The sequence below is a fragment of the Mustela nivalis genome, assembly GCF_964662115.1.
Source record: "Mustela nivalis genome assembly, chromosome: 12".
Classification (NCBI taxonomy): Eukaryota; Metazoa; Chordata; class Mammalia; order Carnivora; family Mustelidae; genus Mustela; species Mustela nivalis.
In genome coordinates this window covers 65,198,610-65,219,041 of record NC_139031.1, presented here as the reverse complement: position 1 = coordinate 65,219,041, position 20,432 = coordinate 65,198,610, and the positions used below count along the sequence as shown (strand labels likewise).

At 35.8% G+C, this 20,432-nt stretch overlaps 1 long non-coding RNA gene across 2 annotated transcripts in view; it reads left to right on the top strand.

The window, feature by feature from the left end:
• Nucleotides 1-20,432, top strand: part of LOC309845524 — a 75,534-nt gene that overhangs the window by 296 nt on the left and 54,806 nt on the right. Inside the window, exons 2-3 of one of the 2 annotated variants that reach the window (XR_014301325.1) lie at nucleotides 1,861-2,017; nucleotides 2,835-3,464. This is a non-coding gene — a long non-coding RNA (uncharacterized lncRNA). Of the gene's footprint in view, nucleotides 1-1,860; nucleotides 2,018-2,834; nucleotides 3,465-20,432 lie in introns of those variants that run through there. The other variant, XR_014301324.1, reaches the window with a different exon arrangement.

Genomic DNA, 20,432 nt, shown 5'->3' with positions numbered 1-20,432 from the left:
AGCCAAAGTCAGTCAAGTAGTGCTACACAGTCCAAATACAGGTTTGTTTACCTGACTTTCATCTCCACTCTGCCCTTTGTCCGTCGTTCCTCCATCTTGCAATTATGCTGTGTGTTTCTGTGTGAAATAACTAGTTTTAAGGTTATTATAAAATCAAACAATGTAAAAATCGATATATTTAATACTTTATGGTGTTCACATATATCATTTTGAATTTTTCAAATATTAAGTATTTTTAATGTAGCTGTGAGCTTATAAAACTTACGTATGTTGTGTATGTAATATTATAATGTAATATAACATATAATTAGGTGTATAAATTTTGACACATATGCTTGCTTGTATATTTAAATCGTGTTCCTTCATTCAACAACAGTTGGTGTATTAGTTCATGCCATGCACCAGGCACCATATTGGAAATCAAACAGGTGTAAACAAAGTCCCTCTGTTCCAGGAGTTCAGAGTCCACTCAGAGACATGTAAACAGGTAAATCACAGTGGAACATAGTAAAACATTTGAATTTCTATTTTAAATGGAAATTATCTGAGAAATGAACAGAGCGTATGGATGTACAGAGAATACAGCAAGTAAATATAGCACAGATATGGACCAGAATTTGGGAACCTCAATTAGATGTAAATATTAAAAAAAAATGAGATGTCCCTTATTAATACTATTTTGATTTATAGTGATTACTGAAAACATTAGCAGCCTTCAAATTAAGTTCAAAATGTATGTAATTTGACATGTTATATGAATAAACACCAAAAGAAGAGAAGGAAAAGATGAGGAAAATCTAAAATTGGAATTAAAATTAGAAGTAAACTAAAACTCTAAGTAAATGTGGACAGTGGAAATATAGAAATTATATGGTATATTTCTTCATATTAAAATTTTTAAGTATGGCAGCATTTGCTAACTCTGATGGGACCTCTTAAAATTTTGTACTTTCATGCTGTCTATCATATATATTACATATGCCACTGGGAACGACACACCAAGGTAAAGCTTTGGGCAGGCAGTTTGATTTAGGCAGCAAAGAATAAAAAACAAATCATACATCTGAGACAGCCATTTTGCACAGAGATAAAAGATTTGCCTGAGGATGTATCCATAGAGACAGAAAAATTAATGGCTGCCAGGAGATGAGGAAGGGGGGAATTGGGACTAACCGCTAATAGATATGAGGTTTTTGGGATGATAAAAATATTTTGGAATTAGGTAATGATGATGGTTGCAAAACAGTGAATATACTAAAAACTACTGAAGTGTACACTTTAAAATGATAAATTTTAAGTTATGTGAAGTGTATCTGAATTTTTTAAAGTGCTATAAAAAATTTGGCTTTTTAAAGGATAAAGAAAAAAAAAACACCTCAGTGTGTAGAGACAGATAGTTGACACAAGAACCCCTAAAATCATTTCTTTCTAACACTACTGAACATGTACATATGTAGGAAAATGGCAGAAATACATAAATGTAGACAAAAGTAGAGAGGGCAAAGAGGTAGAATGAGGAAGAAAATGGAATCTTAAGATTGTCTTAGCTGTGTGTAGCAAGGAAACCCTCTATAACATTAGAGAGAAGCACTGCAGTCACAATTATGCCTTTTCCTATATATATCTATAATTGGTTGATTATATTTAACTTCACAAGAAATCAAGATAGCATATTTTATAGTAGATGATTGAATTTGTCTCTAGCAAATTTTTTTTTTCCTCGAAGTCCTGTTTGGGATCTTTATAATTATAGTTATACCACAAATACCTGAATCCTTAAGTTTCCTGTAGAATGACTATCAGTAACTAGGCAGAATGGATTCTATATGATTGATCTTTCTAATATTTATCTCTATCCAGGAAGAAATGGCCAGGGACTGCTAAATGCCTGATATCTGGAGGAAGGACTGATTTCAGAGTCACTTCATTTGACCTCAGGAAGGTACAGCTAATTAGCCAGCCATGAAGAACTGAGGAGACAGGTCTACACATCAAGTCTCTAGGATGTCCTTCCAGGGTATGTAAAAAGCTTTGGTGACGGAATCACTTGAGTTAATTCAGGCTCTGCTGCTTACCAGCTATGGGGCCCTAGAAAATTACTTTCCCTCTTGGGCCTCAGTTCACTCATCTTTGATATGGGAGTAATCAATTACCTTCTCCATGAGGTTGTGGGAAGGATTAAATAAACTATTTCATATAAAACACACTCAGAAGGATGCCTGACATATGATGAACAATAAATAGTAAGAGTTTGAAGCAATAAATAGTAATAGTTTGAAATCAAAAGAATGACTATGTTGATTCCTACCCTCTAGCAATTCACACCACTTCTTGAGGTTAGAAAAAAAATTAATTCCAGCTGTGCTTGTCATCAAGAAAAACTCAACTTTTGCTGTGCCCTATCTGTCTTTTAATCTGTCCTTTCTAACCTCCAGAACACAGTTGTTTGCTAGAGCCTCTAAGTGTCCGAAGGACAGGTCCTAGATAAAATTAAATCCATAAAGCAGACCTTCAGGACCTTTCTCTTCCCACCAAGTCACAACATTCAGGCATTTAACCAACAAGATCATCAAAATTTTACATATATTTGTGATAAAGGCAAGTGTAACTCTGTAGGAGAAAATGGAAATTTGAAAGGGTGGGGCATACTAAACCATATGCAATTTGTGACAAGGGACCTAAAAGCAGGGAAATGTAGAAAGGATGAGATATAGAAAGTAGACTTCAGTATATCTTTTGTAGAACATCTTTTATTTCATATAAATCTATAGCTCTGTGTTCACATTTTCATTCTTTCTCGGCCTTTAAAATTTATTCACCTTCCCCTAAAACAGATCTTGAAGGTCTTTAAGAAAAGTGGACTATAAATGTGAGGTCAGGCTCTGAACACCTGCAGCTAGCTGTAAGCCCTGCTGTGATCTACTTTTTTAAATTTATTGTGGTAAGAGCACTTAATATATCTACCCTTTTACATTTTTGAATGCACAATACAGTATTAACTATAGTCATGGTGCTGTACAGCAGATCTCTAGAACTTACTCATTTTGAATAATTGAAACTTTAACAGCAATTCCCCATTTCTCTCTTTTTCCAACCCCTGGCAATCACCATTTTATTCTGTTTTTATGAGTTTGACTATTATAAACACCTCATGTAAGTGGAATCATGGAATATTTGTCCTTCTGTGACTGGCATATTTTATTTATCATAATGTTCTCCAGGTTCATCCATGTTGTTGAATATGGCAGAATTTCTTTCTTTTTTAAGGCTGAGTAATATTCCATCCCTTTTCCTGTCAATGGGAATTTAGGTTGTTTCTATATCTTGGTTACTGTGAACAGTGCTGCAAAAAAACATGGGAATGCAGATATTTTCTTGAGATCCTGATTTCAGTTCTTTCAAATAAATTCCCAGAAGTGGAATTGCTGGACTGTATAATAGTTCTATTTGTAATTTTTGGAAAGATCTTCTGACAAATAGATGTGAGATGGTGATATCTCATTGTGGTTTTTATTTGCATTTCCTTGATGTTTCGTGATGTTGTTTATATTTTCACATACCGATTGGTCATTTGTATGTTTTCTTTAGGGAAATGTCTATTAAAGTCCTTTGCTCATTTTTCTTTTTCTTTTTCTTTTTTTTGAGCAAGAGAGCATGCATGTATGAGGTGGAGAGAGAGGCAGAAGCAGAGAGAGAATCTTAAGCAGGCCCCACACCCAATGCAGAACTCAGTGTGGGACTTGATCTTATGACCCTCAGGTCATGAACTGAGCCAAAGTCAACAGTCAAAAGCTTAACTGACTAAGCCACCCTCAGGTGCCCCCCTTTGCCCATTTCTTAATTTGGTTTTTGGGGTTTTTGCTATTGAATTGTAAGGAGTTCATATATATTTGAGGGATTAACGCCTTATTAGTTACCTATAGGTTGCACATATTTTCCCCCATTCTGTAACTTGCCTCTGTGGATTATTTTTTCTGTGCAGAATTTTTTAGTTTGATGTAGTCCCTCTTTTCTATTTTTGCTTTATGGCTTGTGCTTTTGGTGTCATATCCAAGAAATTACTGCCTAGACCAATGTCATGTAGCTCTTGACTACATTTTCTTTCAGGAATTTCACCACTTCAGGTCTTACATTTAAATCTTTCATCCACTTTGAGTTGATTTTTGTATGTGATGTATGTTTAATGGTTTGGTTTGGGGGAGTGAGTAAAAACAAAATGAAATATAAGAACTTTTTTTAAACATAAAACCTGAAATATGTCATTTTTGAAATAAAGGGATATTTTCCATTCTCTTTTCACAAAGTTATTTAACATTATTTATGGATTTGCTCTAAACTATATGATATGCAGATGCCACATGCAGACATAGCCCCTCCCCTCTTAGAGCTTACATCCTAGTAGGTTTTTTAGCTTCTATCAGTTCACCTGGAATAAAGCTAGAATTTGTTTGGAGCAAATATTTGAGACTGGCTATGTTTCTAAACTTTAATATGCATTCAGCTCTGGTGATCTTATTAAAATGCAGCTTCTGAATCAGCTGGTCTACCTAGGGCCTGAAGTTCTACATTTTTAAAAAAAAAATTTATTTATTTATTAGAGAGAGAGAGAGAGATCACAGGTAGGCAGAGAGGCGGCGGGGTGGGGGTGGGGTGGGAGGGAGCAGGCTCCCTGCTGAGCAGAAAGCCCCATGCAGGGCTCCATCCCAGGATCCTGAGATCATGACTGGAGCCAAAGGCAGAGGCTTAACCCACTGAGCCACGCAGGCACCCCTGAAATTCTACATTTTTAACAAGCCTGGAGACTACATTAAAGCAGCAAGTGTTTAGATGAAATGAAGAGAAAATACCTGACTTTCTGATCATTGATCCACTTAACAATACTGCATGACTAGTCTATAACTTGCTCTTTTAATGGTGTAGGGGAGAAAAGACTTTCCCTTTGTTCTCCTAGGTTCAATAACTGGGTCTGTAAAATAAATTGACAACAGGCAGATTAACAGGAGCAAAGGTAAACAAACTTATTAATTTTTATTATTATGCACACCAGGGCCTCACAGGAAAAGAAAAAGTGAATACCCAAAGAAGTGGTGAGATTTGAGAGCATGTATGCCATCTTTAACAGTGGGAGGCGGGGATATAGGCAATTTAGGGGAGAGGAAGTTATTTTTAGGAAAGATGAACGGGCTGTTAGAAGAATAGATAGGAAATATGATAATTTATGACAAAGTGTGTCTGTGTGTTGACTTGACTTCTAGTTCCCTCCCAGTGGTAGGAGTCAATCCCAGGAAGGGGATTTATGACAACTGAATTCCTTTTGAAGGCTCTGTCTTTAGGCCGATAAGGGAAGTTCAAAGGAAACCTCCCCCTATATCTGTTGCTTTTCAGGTGCCTTTCCCTCAAAATAATCACTATACCAAAGTGACATGTTTTGGAGTGGCATGTCCAGAACTCCTTCAACAGCCATACTAAATTAAAATTCTTGTTTCTTGATATTAGAGCTTTACCCCTGAAATGCTCTTGCTCCTATCCCTAGGGGCTTACCTATTAGATGCGTATATATCTGTGAACACACACTCACATCTTCATTAATATTATGAGTGCTCTATACTCAGTGGCTGGTTCTGGACTCTCGGAAGAATTACTATCTCAATAAAAGAAGAGTTCTTGGCTCTTTTAATGTGACAAAATGCTTGCATAAGTAAAAATGTGAAAATTATAATTGTAAAATAACTCTCTAAAAATCTAGATCTCATTGTAGAACAATTAATAATGAATAAAGAAATGGTTATATAAAATTGAAATACTAATAATGATAAGTACTTAATCTACCACAAAGGAAAAGCCCAGCCAAAATTTCCATCTTGCACCAAAATACATGTTCAAAAATCGATATTTGCATGCCCAAGACTTGTTTGAAAAGGCGATTATGGTCTTACAAGTAAATCATAAGAATTTTAAAAATTTTGTAAATGCTGTATTTATATGACAGACAAGAACCACTCTGAAGGAATCATTATGGTTTGGGAAATGATATGCAATTTCAAAATCATCTAAATCATTTCAATTGCCTGTATTTACATTTATATAATGGGTATTTATAATGGTGATTATTTTAGAACTTACCTTGTTTTCCAGGATCTCACATTGGTTTCTATGGGAACGAGAATGGCTCTGAAGAGGAGCATTTTAAGAACTCTTTTTACATTCAGTGACTGCTAACTGAACTGCAAATTCTGTTTGTTAATGATTTTTAACTCTTACATTTTAACACACAAATAAAAGTTGGGCATTCTAGCTTCATAAATCGTTTTAAATAGTAAAAACTATTTTTATGAAACATCTGGCACATTGAAACATTAGAAAATGAAATAACTGGTTCTAGGACCTAATAATCTATTCACTTTATTAAATTCATTAGTGATTAATCCATATTAGCCATGTGCTTACCCTTGGAAAATTGTGTAAAGAAAACATCATCTGATATATTGTTTTAGTACATTTTCTCTGCTATTGATGTGTGTATATATGTTTTCTTACTTTTGTAAAAATCCCTTTAAAAAGCAGTATAAAATGTTCTGCATTTAAAGTTTCCCTCTCCAGTTCCTCACCCATCCTGTGCTATTATTTACCCTGGTACCATGTTATACCTTTGCCATGTTCTCACACCAGCTGGAACTTATTTTTAGTATTTTTTGAAACAAGCTCCTAAGTCTTCAAATTCCACTTTTTCTTTTTCTTGGAATAGATTTTTAGATCATAAAAAGCCCAATGTGTAAGTTATGTATTACATTTGTGCAGTTTACTATATTTAATATTTCCTCACATTTCATGTTTTCCTATAAACTTTATTTTTTTTATTCCCTGGAGAAATGATATTTCAGTATATTTTTATTTAATTCCCTCTCAAAGTAATTAAAACCCACTAAAAATAAGAGAAGCTTATTTCAGAAAAGAGTGCTAAAACTAAATTTTTGTAATGTCCAAACTATAAAAGATGCCAGTTGAAAGCACATGGCATCTCATAACCAGCTTATGTAATAGCTTCTCCAGTTATTGCTGACATATAATCTGTGTCTTAAATCCAAAAAGTGCAGGTTGATGGCAGAGTGCCAGGCAGGGTGGAATAAGTGAGAGTGTTTTTTACCTTCTTGGGTTGGTGGATTTCTGCTGTTAACAGTGTTGCTCTAGCATCGGTCAGGATTGCTAGAGACTAGGGGCAGTCTGAAAAGTGAGGCTGCTGGTGTTGTTTGACCAAGAGACTATCCTGTAGAGTACTGACTTGGCATAAACCCCGAAAATTTTTTTTTTCTTTTGTAAAAGTATTTTTCATTAGATTTGATTTTACGAAGTAAACTAGGGATTATTACACTTTGGAAAAAGTGAAAATAAATGGGAAATATGTAACCAAATGTTTTGGGAAAATGATTAATTGATTGGCTCTTCTGTTTTCTAAAAGTTGATTTTTAAGTGAGGCAGAAAACAAGCTGAAAAGTAAAAGGAAGTATTATGTTAATCTTCAGAAGAGAAATATTTATAAAGTATCTGAATCTGAAAATGAGGAAAATGATTGTTAGGGCCATTCAAAATAGGGTCTGTGGACCAGTGCCTGTCTAGGAAAAGATAAATACAAAAAGTGACTCTTTAGAGCACTTTGACATTGCCACTTCACCCAACTCTGTGATTTTTGTATTTTACAAAAATCAGTCCATGGCATTTGGAAACTTGTGAAATTTGCCCTTCACTTCAATTAGTTTGAGTTGCACTGATTTAGCATAAATTACTATAAACCAGGGGGAAAAAAGTGCCATTTGAACTTCATAGTATTGAAAATAATTTATCCTATGTGATTCTGTCTGAAAGCTAGGAAATGAAAGGTTTTTATCTCTGAAAGGTCTCTTTCTAGCCCTATAATAACATCTTTATTTTCGTAAGATTATAGCAAAGGAGGCTGCTGCTGTTATTCTCTCCTTTTGCAGATATAAAAACAAAAGTACAAAGGGCTTAAGTGAGATGTCTGATATTACACAATTACCATCAAAATTTTAAAGGCAAGGGAAGAGCATTGCACAGAACTTGTTTAGTATTCTGATGAATAAAATAAAAACAGCCTAGCTTGATTATGGCAGCAAATTGGATATATTTGCAATTTCATATGGTAGATGGCAGTGCATTGTCTTAAGTTTTCAGAAGGAAAATCATTGTTTTACAGTCATTCAGTGGATGACTAGTGAAACTACACATACTAAAAATCAAGGTGAGGAGTTTGAAAGAATTTACTAAGCAACACCAAAATTGAAGAGAATGAAGAAAAGTAGGAACACATGTAGAGTTCGGCTAAAGAACTGTTAAGAGCAGAAATTTAAGTCCACACTTCTTTGAAAGATGTAAAATCCTGTAAGAGAAAAGGCCTGCTACCTTGGACTACAGATACAAATAAAATGAAAATATGAAAGGGAGAGTTTAGACATACTCTGGGAATTTTTGTTAATTGTTGAGAGTATTAGGTTAGTTGAGTCGGCGCCTAAAGGAATCTCTGAGGACATTTAAAACCTCATTGAACAAAGCCATGGACATTGTATTATGGAGAGCAAGACTTCAATGGCAAGGGGGATGGACTGGATCAACCATGAGGTCTTTTCCAGCTCTAATTTCTAGTATTCCACAGCTCTGAAGAATAGTTGCTAAATTGCTTGATCAACCCAGACAAACAAAACTCAGCACAAGAATAAAAACCCAGACAAAACAATAAAGGTAGCCAAAATTAAAACACGCCCCTCCAAAAAGAAAAACAAAAACCCTAAATCTTGCATCATACACCAAAGACGACAAATTCAGGCTCTGGCAACCTGCCCAGAGAAATGAATTCCAGAGACAGGACCCTTCAGTGAGCAAGCCCAACCAAAAAGTGGGGAGAGTTCAACTTCTCAGTCAGGCTTGCAAAACCTCCCAGATGATCTTAATACCAGAGCGGGCTTAAAAAGTGAAAAGGAAGAAAAAATCTCTTAAAGAATCTGTTCTGTGAGTGAACTGTTCATTCAACAAGGATTTATGGAGTGCCTGCTGTACACCAGCCACTACTCTAGGAAACGGTACAGGTGAACAAAACAGACAAGATCTCTGACCTTGAGATACTTATATGAGGAACGACACAGGGTGGTGTGTCATATATTAAGGGGTGGTAAGTGCTAAGTGGGGTAAAAAGTAGGCTTAAGAAAAGGAGGGGTTGGGGGTGGAATGTGGGGAAGTGACTGTATTTAATAGTGCAATCAGGATAGAACTCAGGGAGGTGACATCTGAGCAAGGTTGAAAGTGAAAGGAGGTAGCCAGGTAGATTTGTGGCAGGGGGGGAACATTCAACATAGCAGGAAGGTTGGAGAAAACCTGGTGTATCTGAGGAACAGGAAGGAGGTTAGTGTGGCTGGAGGAGAACGAGCATAAGGAAAAGTACAGAGTGAGTCAAAGAAGCCTTCTGGGTTGTTATTAGGACCTTGTCTTTTACTCTGAGTCAACTACCCACAACATCTTGCTTCTAGGATCCTAGGAACTCAGTAAGAAACTAATTTATGCCAGGTAGCATCCTCCCTGGGAATCCACTCCACCCACATATCAACAGTGTTTCTGCAGGTTACTTGCTGTAGTAATGTCAGCTTTATCCAGGTATATGGCCCCTTAATGTAAAAATATGTCCTGTAGTTACTACTACTGAGAATGAGGAATGCTCATCAATACTGAAACTCTGGATATTTCCTTCTGTTTATTCTTAGATCACAATAAAAAAATCCAAACAAAATTATATTTGTGATATTTGTATGTTATTTACATATATATGAAATATGTCTTCTGTAACAGAAAATACACCCCTAATATCAGCAATACTATTATGGGCTCATGCTTTTGAAACCTAATCTTTATTAAGCACTTGATGAATATTTAAATGTAAGGAGAAGCATAAGCAAATCAATTAAAAAAAAAACTGGATCTGCTTATGAGAAGTAAAGACATTATGAAAGAAATTATTAGATGTTTTCAGGTATTTGAAAAATTATAATAAAATTAAAAATTCAGTTAGAAAAGCACTCTTAATGTTTATTCATTAATTGAAAAAAATTGTGCTGAGTGCCTGCTTTGTATCTGACAAGTTTTCTAGACTCTATGGATAAAAGAGGGAGCAGTTCAGGAAAGCCTGCAGCCTACTATGTTTCTCCCTTAAGATTCTCCTCAGGCAGTTCACCAGATCATCCTTGTGTAACAATATGCAGTTGAGGACATAGGTTGGAGGCTCATCTGCAAACCAGTATCACCTTTTAAGATGGAATATGTCAAGAAAGGATGCTTTGTAACTTTTCCCCATCTAGTTATTCCCCTCAGGCAGACAACATGCTGAAGTCTTAGGAACTTTAGGCAAGGAAAAGAGCACTGCACTTGAATTAAGAGCTTTGTGGTCCTATACACCAGGCATTAGGTGACTACTGGGCAACTGAAATGTGGCTAGTCCAAATTGAGATGTTCTCTAAGTAAAACATATACAGGATTTTGATGATTCAGTTTGAAAAAGAGAATGCAAACTATCTAAACATTTTTTATGTTGATTACATGTTGAAATGATAATATTTTTATTTTTTAAATTTTTAAAAAAGATTTTATTTATTTATTTGACAGAGATCACAAGTAGGCAGAGAGGTGGCGGGGTGGGGGGGGGGGTGGCGGGGAGGGGTAGCAGGCTCCCTGCTCAGCAGGGAGGCCTGATGCAGGGCTCCATCCCAGGACCTTGAGAACATGACCTGAGCCGAAGGCAGAGGCTTTAACTCACTGAGCCACCCAGGTACCCCAAGAAATAATAATACTTTTAATACATTGGGTTAAATAAAATATACTATTACTTTATCTTAGTTCTTTTTACTTTTTATATGTGGCTACTAGAAAATTTAAACTTAGATCTGTGGCTTAATTTCCCCAAAAGTGGGGATCTGTATTTGTTTCCTGTGTCAGCTCAGTACTATTGCATAATAATAGCTTATTATGAGTACTCTGCTCATTGAGTGGCAAACTCTCTTCCAAGCAGATTACTTGTATTTAAACATTTAGTGCTCATAATAACCCTGTGAGGAATGATTTCTCTGGTTGAGTAATTTGAGGCACTGAAAGGTCAAGAAATTTGCCAAAGGCTACACATCTAGCGACCAGGAGAGCAGGAAGGCTTTAAAGTTGTAACTAATCCAGTGACTCTCAACACCTGAGTGTTCATCAAAATCACCGGTAGAACTTGTTAAAATACAGATTGCTGAGCTCCCTCTCCTGAGGTTCTGACTTATTTGATCTGGGGTGTAACCTGAGAATGTGCATACCTAACGAATTTCCAGGTGACACTGATGCTGCTGATTTGCAAACCACATTTTGAGAACCATTAGCCTAATTCAGTGCACTTATACCACCAGCCTCCAATGTTAATGGAGTCTTCAGCCTTTTCGAACCATAATTTCTTTACCTTAAACTGTGGATATTTCATATACCAGAAACTTTACCATTTTAAAGAGTACAACTCCACGGTTTTAGTATGTTTACGATTTTGCCGCTATTGTTGCTATCTAATTCCCAAATATTTCCATCACTCCAAAAAGAAACTCAGTACCTGTTAGCAGTCATTCCGTTTCCCTCTCTCCCAGGCTCTGACAACCACTAATATACTTTCTTTCTCTATCGATTTGCCTATTCTGGACATTTCATGCAAATGAAGTAATATAATGTGTGGTCTTTTTGTCTGACTTCTTTTCCCTTACCATCATGTTTTCAGGGTTCATCCATATTTTAACATCTATTTATACTTAATTTTATGGCCAAATAATACAAAATTGTACCACTTTTTGTGGTGCACAGATTTTGCCCATTTCTCAGTTGATGCACATTTGGGTTGTTTCCCCTTTTTGGTTATTATGAATTTGTGTGGATTTGTTTTCATTTTTTCATGGGATATAACTAGGAGTAGATCCAGTAGGAATAGAACTGCTGACTCATATGGTAACTCTATATTTAACTTTTTGACGAATTATCAAACTATTTCCAAACCATTGTACTATTTTACGTTACCATTGGCAATATATGAAGACTCCAGTTTTTCCATAACTTTGCCAACATTTGTCATTGTCATTTTGATTACAGCCATCCTAGTGGGTATGAAGTAGTGTTTCATTATGGTTTTGATTTGCTTTTGTCTAATGACTAATGATGTTCATTTTTTTTTAAATGCTTATTGGACATGTGTATATCTTCTTTGGAGAAATGTCTATTCAAATCCTTTGCCCATTTTAAAATTGGGTTGTCTTTTTATTTTTGTGGTAGAACGATTCTTTATGTATTCTGGGTACAAGTTCCTTATTAGATATATATGATTTGCAATTTCTCCCACTCAGTGGGTTGTCTTTTCACTTTCTTGACAGTGTCCATTGAAGCAAAAAGTCTTTAATCTTGTAATTTATATATTTTTTAAAATAGCAACTATATATATTTAAGTACACAACATGATAATTTTGTACATATACATGGTGTACATATACATGGTGAAATGATTACTACAATTAAACAGAATAACATATCTCCTCACATAGTTATCATTAAGTTTTTAATTTTGATGAAATCCAATTTATCTGTTTTTTTATCACTTGTGCTTTTAGGTCACATCTAGAAACCACTGCTTAATCCAAGGTCATGAAAGTTTAGGTCAGTGATCCATTTTCAGTTAGTTTTTATACATGGTGTGAAATAAGGGTCCAACTGTATTCTTTATCATATGGCTATCCAGTTATACCAGCACCATTTGTTGATCATAGGATCCTTTTAAAATTTAGATAAAAATATTTCAGAGGTGGTATTAATTATGGCTACTTATTAATATTAATTACAATACTATTTTCCCCTCTTGGTGCTTCTCTGCAATTCTATCAAAGCTTTGTAAACACTGTATGTAGAACAAAATAAATGTCCTGTGAACTAAAACTTCAAGTTGGTAATGACTGACCACAAGATAGGTTTGTTCAATTGCAGTTCTTCATTTACTGTTACGTATTAAAGTACCAACGTCCCTGCCATTATGTCAACCTGTATTAATTCTCCCATTCGCATATAGAGGATGAGGGAAAAAGGAATGTTTATCCTGTATGATTCTCCTTTGTGATTTTATAATACCATCTCTCTCTTGTTTGTGCTTATGGTACCTATTCATCTGATATAACTACAAATCTGAAATGTGGTGAGTTATTGCTATATACTACTGTAGTAATGAATATACAAAAGAGACAAGAATAAGATAAATGCTAGGGAAAAAAGTTTTAGAAAGGAAAGAAAAAAGGCAAGTCCTATTGTGGGACTGACAGCAATTAATGTATGTAGATAATTCCTTTCCATAGGAAGACAGCTAAATGGAATATAAAACACATTGTCCAAATGTTGTAAGAAGGTTGCAGTGAGGGTAAAGATATAGAGTTACAAAGGTGTGGGTACATGTGGCATCCAGAGAGATGAGAATTTTAAAGTAAGAATGTTTTGGTGTGTCCCTAGACTAAGGGCTCCCAGACCAGTGACAGGAATAGTTAGGCTCCTAAGCAGATATAAGTCTGTGGTGCCATAATTCTAAGGGGAAGTTTCATCATCAGCTTTAAAGCATTCTTTTTGCTTTATTCCCTGCCTCCATAGTCATTAAGCCTATGTCTGTCCTTGGTTCATTTCTGAGGTCGATATCTGGAGAGAAAAAAATTCTTAGTGTAAATGGTTTGCATTATAAATGAACAAAGTTTTCTAGTGACTTTGTGGAACTAAACCTAAACTCTATTAGATGAAGTTCTGGATCTAAGGACTAAGGAAAAAATCCTAGACTAGCATTTAGTCCAAGCAACATTGCTGAGTAGAATATGATAATGAAATTAGAAACTAAGCCACAGAGCCTTGTACATTTGTTTCAGAATCATATATATATTTAATAAAATTCTCATTAGTTACTATAATGAGTCAAATGATAGAAATAAAATTTGGAGTCAGATTCTTCTTTTTGAGTGAATTAATAACTCCTTAGCATTCAAAGAATTCTGGATAGAGATGTAAGTATCTCAGTATGTTTAAGGGAGGTAGTAATTCTTTAAATACCTATTTCTGTGAAAATGCCCACCGAATTTGGTAACATACGGTTGAAAGTTCCTGAAAAATACACATTTCCCCCAAATAAGAATCCAATCAACATTTTTCCTTATTATTTCTTATGAACTTCACTCTTATGAACAAGAACTGCAAACAAAGGGTTTGTTTGCAGACTAGGAACTACGAATGGAAGACTTTTATTTAATTTATTAGTTTTTACAACTTCTGCCATGCTTATTACATTCTTTTCTGGTGTCAGCATTCCTATAGTACTTAAGTCTAAACTTCTAAAGCAAAAATGGTGTTCATGTCCATACAGTTGACAAGAAAGTACTAGGGAGTACATGATCCACTCACAGCCAGTCTTAGAGATGAGAAGAAACAGGAACCTCCAGGGATAGATGCAGTATTAAAGAGAAAAGGAATGCAAGCTATGGAATTCAAGTCTTACAACTTTAAAATCATGTGATGAATTTTTGTTCCATAAAATTCTTGGTCAGTAACTACCATCCTAAGTCTTAATCACCATGAGTTCCATGGACCTACATGAGGGAAGAAAAGGCGCAGTTGGAAATTACCTTAGGCCAGAGACTGGACCCAGCAGGTTCCACAGAAGAATAGCCTGCCTGTCTTCTGTTGGTCCAACCAAGTGAGATTCTCTTGAATTGGGCAGTGATAGCACAAACCGAGAGAAAACAGACACCACAGAAGTTGATTACCATACCCCTGGCTGCCTACTTTCTGGTATAGACTTAGGTCTCTTTTCAGAGCTTGCGGTCACCTTTACTGTCTTGTGACTTCTGATTTCATGTGGGGTTGTTTCTACACTCAGACCTGTGACTGAATTGAATAGCTGATTGCCTCACTCTGTTTCATGTTACCTGACAAGATCAAGCAATGGTGTATCAACTCCAGTGGCTCAGGGATGGGGAGCAGAGGCAAAGCAAGCATGGATAGTGAAAGCCAGGACCTAGGGTCTTAGAAAAAGCATGCATTTTTAGGATATTAGAAAAGCAAGCTGTAGTTAGCTTAATTTTGAATTCTGGGGCTGATTCCAAGCAAAGTAAAATTCCCCACATCCTGGGCAGAGCAAGTCTGTACATGTGGTGGCCGTGATGTCTTGTCCCTAGGCAATCACTTCTCTTACCTTAGAACAGCACAGTGAGGTTGCCAAAGACTTTCCTCCCTCACATCGAGGGCTGATTCATGAAACAGTGACTTGCTGGGTTACACCGTGTCCTGGATTTAAAAAACTGAGCAGGAGCCAGGGTGTGGACTATCTATGTAATTCTGTCCCCAGCCTGTGTCAGCATGTCTTGGTATTTAAGCAAAGTTTAAGTGCATGCTGATTTGTGTGAAGAAAATTCAACAAAAGAATAAAATTATTATAGACATCATCATTGTCAGGAAAGTCAAATACTCTGGTCACTGGGTGAGATGGATGAAAATTTTATTTTAAAAAGCTCTGATAGGGACGCCTGGGTGGCTCAGTTGGTTAAGCAGCTGCCTTCGGCTCAGGTCATGATCCCAGCGTCCTGGGATCGAGTCCCACATCGGGCTCCTTGCTCAGCAGGGAGCCTGCTTCTCCCTCTGCCTCTGTCTGCCATTCTGTCTGCCTGTGCTCGCTCTCTCCCTCTCTCTCTCTGATAAATAAATAAAATCTTAAAAAAAAAAAAGCTTTGATATTATAATGTTATCCCTAAAGTAATTCTTTTTATAAACTGTTTATCTATTTCTTTCCATCCTTGCATTAAACTTTATAACCCTCCCATGAGGTAAAATTTTATCTGTTTTACAAATGGAAACATGACTTTTTAAAGATCATAATCAATAATAAACCTAAAGAAAAAATAACCGTGAATTTCTTAATCTCTGTTCATGATGGCAAGATGGGAAAAGTAATTTATTATACTTCCATGATAGAAACATTTCCGATGAATTTTTTAAAATGCTATTTTTTTCTGTGTGCTTGTGATGTTTAAAAAACATGAGAATGGGAGAAGAACATGCCTTTTAAGGAGTTTATTCAAAACAAAACCCTATTTACATGCTCTTTCATTTTAGTTATTTTTCTAATAAACTTTATTTTCTGGAACAGTTTTAGATTTATAGAAAAATCATGAGGAGAGCATGGAGATTCCCACATAACCCACTAGTAGTTTGCCCTGTCATTAGCATCTTACCTTAGTATGGTCTTTTTGTCACAATTAGTGAACCAATATCAATACATTATTTTTAATTGAAGTCTGTCCTTTACTCAGGTTTTCTTAGTTTTTACCTATTGTCCTTTATCTATTCCAGGATATCATCCAGGATGTCACATTACCTTTAGTTATCCTGTCTCCTTAAGCTTCTATTGACAGTGACAATTTCTTAGACTTTCTTGGTTTTTGATGACCTTGAGAGTTTTGAGGAGTACTTAGGTATTTTGGTTTCAGCTATATCTATATCTCTATTAGGTATCTTGTAAAATGTCCTTCTATTGAGATTTTTCTAATATTTTTTCTCTTAATTAGATGGAAGTTAACAAAATTTAGAAGCAAGACCACAGATATAAAGTGCCAATTTAATCCCATGGTTTATCACTGTTGATCACCTTGACCACCTAGCTGATGTAGTGTTTGTCAGGTTACATGCTCTTTTAAATTTTCATTTGATCATAGAGAATATTCTTGTTATTAAAAATTATTAACTTTAATTTTAAACATAATTTATCCAAATAGCAATAGAATTAGAACTAGCGATCACTGAACAGATTACAGTACATAAGAGATGACATTGCATATTTAGGAGGGTGACAGGAGGAGGAATTACACAACAGAAAAACTGGTTTAGTGAGTCTTAATGTTTATCATGTACAGGATTCCTCTGGAGCAGGTTGATACAATCAGTTCACTAGCATATTTTACTTTGCAAAACATGTTGCAATTCCTTTTCGTTATCTCTCCCCCCCCCACCATTCCTAATGAGGAAGAGAAGTAGGGCTTCCTTTAATCACTTTTCAACAAATGAAGGAAGGACTTTAGAGAGATTTGTGTTTGATTTTGAACTTAGCCACTTTCTAATAAGTGCTCTTTGGAAAACTTTTGAGAATATCTTGTCCATAAAAGGGGACAGTGGGCATATGTATAAGAACACAAGAGGATTAAATGTGAAGTAGGTTGAGCAAGGAGGCATTATTACTGCAAGATGGAGAATATGAATTCCATAGCTCTTATACATCTATAAACATGTTTGTTTTTCATGCCCATATGCTTTATGGCGCAGCAGAAAATACAAAGCAGATATTTTGCTAAAGCCTCATGGTGTGGTGGAGAGACTCAAATCTAAGTAATAGTGTTATCATCTCTGAATCAGGTGAGTGACTTTAAGAGCTCAGGATTTGGAGTCAAAAGACCTGGGTCTATAGCCTGAGTCTATATCCTGAGTCTGTCATTATCTACTGTGTGACATTGTAAACATTACTTAACATCTCTTAGCTGTGGTGTAGTCTGTAAGATGACTATAATGTAAGGATTAAATAAAAGCAGCTAGCACATAAATTAATATTAATTTCATCTGGATTTTAATCAACTCTGAAGAAGCTGAAAGTCAACTTGCCTATGTAATAACTAGCAGAAAGCTTCAGAGCATTCTTAGCTATGCTTTCAATAGAGAAATTGGGCTCTTAATGTCCTCGAAGGCCATTATTTTGACATTTTGTCTAAGGCTAGTTCTTAATTTGACTCAGTTATTTTAGGTAGGAATGTTTTCAAAAGACCTAAGTGATGTTATTAACAAATGGGTTACATCTTCTCTTCACAGAGTTAAGCCTCTAATTATACCTTGAGCTGATTTATTAGTACTACAGGCTTAAACATTTCCTAACTATTAAGACTGACTAGAGACTCAGAATAACTGTCCACATGCAAGGGATCTAAATAGCAAAACACCACAGAGGAAGAGGTGATACATGGTAGGTGAGTCACAAGGAAAAGCTCAGAGAAAGGTATTAATTAGAGTAATAGGAAATTATAACAAGTAAAATATGGGTTAAGTATCAGTCAATTTCCCTTAAGGACATATTTCCTATGGTAGGAGGGAAGAGTCTTCTAAAGAAGGTGATTAAAACGAGACTGAACAGAGTCCTTATGAACGTACCAGAGAGAAGAATCCTACAGTGGTGGAAGTATGGGGGGAGGGTGGTAAGTGATCTAATAGACTTTTGCACTGCTAAGAGACTTGAGTTGCTGTTCTACCCAGTAATTGAACACATTGTAAACCACTAGGTATGCAGTTCCCTCCCTTGAGTGTGTAACTGTCATTCTCATAGGCACTATTTTGGGGGGGGGGGGGGCAACCTTCCAGTATCACTGATATTACCATAAAGATTCCATGTCTGTCTTTGTTTTTAAGATCCAGTGTATATATTTTAACCATTCTTCCAGCAAAGAAAATTTTATTTCTCCAGATATAAAGGACTAATTATTAATTTCAGTTTCCTTAAAAGGAATATAAATTTGACTTTTTGGAGTTAATTATTTAATTTCTTTTTTGGTAGAATGCTATTAGTTTAGTAACATTGAGTGAGTAAGGATTAGCTGCAAGTCTCAGGAACCCAACCAGTGTATTTAAGGAATGAGGAATAATTAACTATCACTCTTTTAAGTCAAATAGGGAGAAGTGCACACAGATTCATAGTCTTGGCTTCAGCAACTTTGTAACCCCGCTGTAGTATCCACAACTGGGCTGCTCTGGATCTCAGGCAACATTGGGCCATAGCACTCCTCCTAGACCCATTCCAACTTGAACCTACACGAACCTTCATGAGCAGGCTAGGTGGCCACCTATGTGGAGTGATTTCAGAGGTGCTAGGAAGGTCCTCCTTATCTGTTGCTTGGCCATATCTGCAACAAATATCATTCTTTAATTAGCACCAAGGTGTGACATCATCCCCCCACTCTTATCATCCACCTCTTCATCCTGCTCCCATCTTACTTTCTACTTCCTTGTATCCTCTCTTTTTCCTCTCAAGCTCCCCAAACGATTTGGGGGCATTGCTGTTTGCTCTCTACCCTTATTTCATTTTAATAGCCAAGACCTGTTAAATCCACTTCCAAATATCTCTAAAATAATCTACTCTTCTCTACTACTATAGTTTGATTCACACTCATCTTTCTCGTGGGTTATTACAACAGCCTCCTGAACTGGTCTTGCTTCTCTTCTTATCTCCCTTTAATCCGTGATCCACATAGCAGCCAAGGAGATCTTTTAAAACACTAATCTGTGTTAAAAGATTTAAAACAGGGAAGAATATGGAGAAAAGAGTACACTTGTGGACTTGTGCACATGATCTGGTAATTTCACTTCTGGAATTCTGCATCCAAAGGAAACGAATATACCAACTCAAAAAGATACCTCCACCCATGTATTCACTGCAGCTTTATTTACAAAAGCCAAGACATGAAGACAGACTAAGTGTCCATCAATGGATTAATGGATAAAGAAAATGCTATATGTAGGGGCGCCTTGGTGGCTCAGTGGGTTGAGCCTCTGCCTTCGGCTCAGGTCATGATCTCAGGGTCCTGGGATCAAGCCCCGCATCGGGCTTTCTTCTCAGCAGAGAGCCTGCTTCCTCCTCTCTCTCTGCTTGCCTCTCTGCCTACTTGTGATCTCTCTCTCTCTGTCAATAAATAAAATAAAAAAATAAAAAAAATGCTATATGTATATTATGTATGATTATTATATTATTCATCATAATATATCTAATATAAATAACTTATAATGTTTATAATATATCTATAATATTTATATGTGCTATAATATATGTAATTATAACATAAATGTGTAGTTTGTGTATATATATATATATATATGTATATATGTATATACATATAAATAAAATGGAATGCAGACTTATAAAAGGAAATCCTGCCATTTGCAATACCATGATGGACCTTGAGGTCATTATACTAAGTGAAATAAGTCAAAGATAGGCAAATGCCATATGATCTCACTTATAGATGGAATTTTTTAAATTAGCTCATAAATATTGAGAACAGATTTGTGATGGCCAGAAGTGGGTGGTAGTGAGACGTGAAATGGGTGAAAGAGGTCAAAAGATAAAAACTGCCAATATAAAATAAATCAGACGTGGGGATGTGATTGTACAGAATGGTGACTACAGTTAACAATACCTTATTGTAAAAATTACTAAGAGAGTAGATGTTAAAAGTTCTCATCATAAGAAAAAAAATAAGAATGGGGCACCTGGGTGGCTCAGTTGGTTAAGCATCCAACTCCTGATTTCAGCTCAGGTTATGATCTCA